Here is a 357-nt window from a genome sequence, read left to right on the forward strand (position 1 = left end):
GACACTTCGTTTACGAACGTGCCGAGCATAGCAACTGCGAGTCTACATATACATACGTACATGGGTACGACAGATTTAGAAAGTCGACGAGCAACGAAATCAACATAACGGCCCTTGAAATAACTTCTACATACATACATACCTACACACATTCGTGTCAACACATACGCATACGAGTTATAGGGCGGGGGAGGGGCGTAATTTTGTGTGAACTATTTTCCACCTTATCCACCAAATTTTCAACGCTCTATGCTGCATCTACATACATACATACATGTTTTTTTTTTTTGCTACTTCTTCTTCTGCTACCTCCGCCCCACTCATTACATCGCATCACAACATTTCGTGTTCTAGAGG

The sequence above is a fragment of the Rhagoletis pomonella genome, unplaced genomic scaffold (genome assembly GCF_013731165.1).
Source record: "Rhagoletis pomonella isolate Grant_MI unplaced genomic scaffold, Rhpom_1.0 Rhpom_scaffold_00002, whole genome shotgun sequence".
NCBI classification, from domain to species: Eukaryota; Metazoa; Arthropoda; class Insecta; order Diptera; family Tephritidae; genus Rhagoletis; species Rhagoletis pomonella.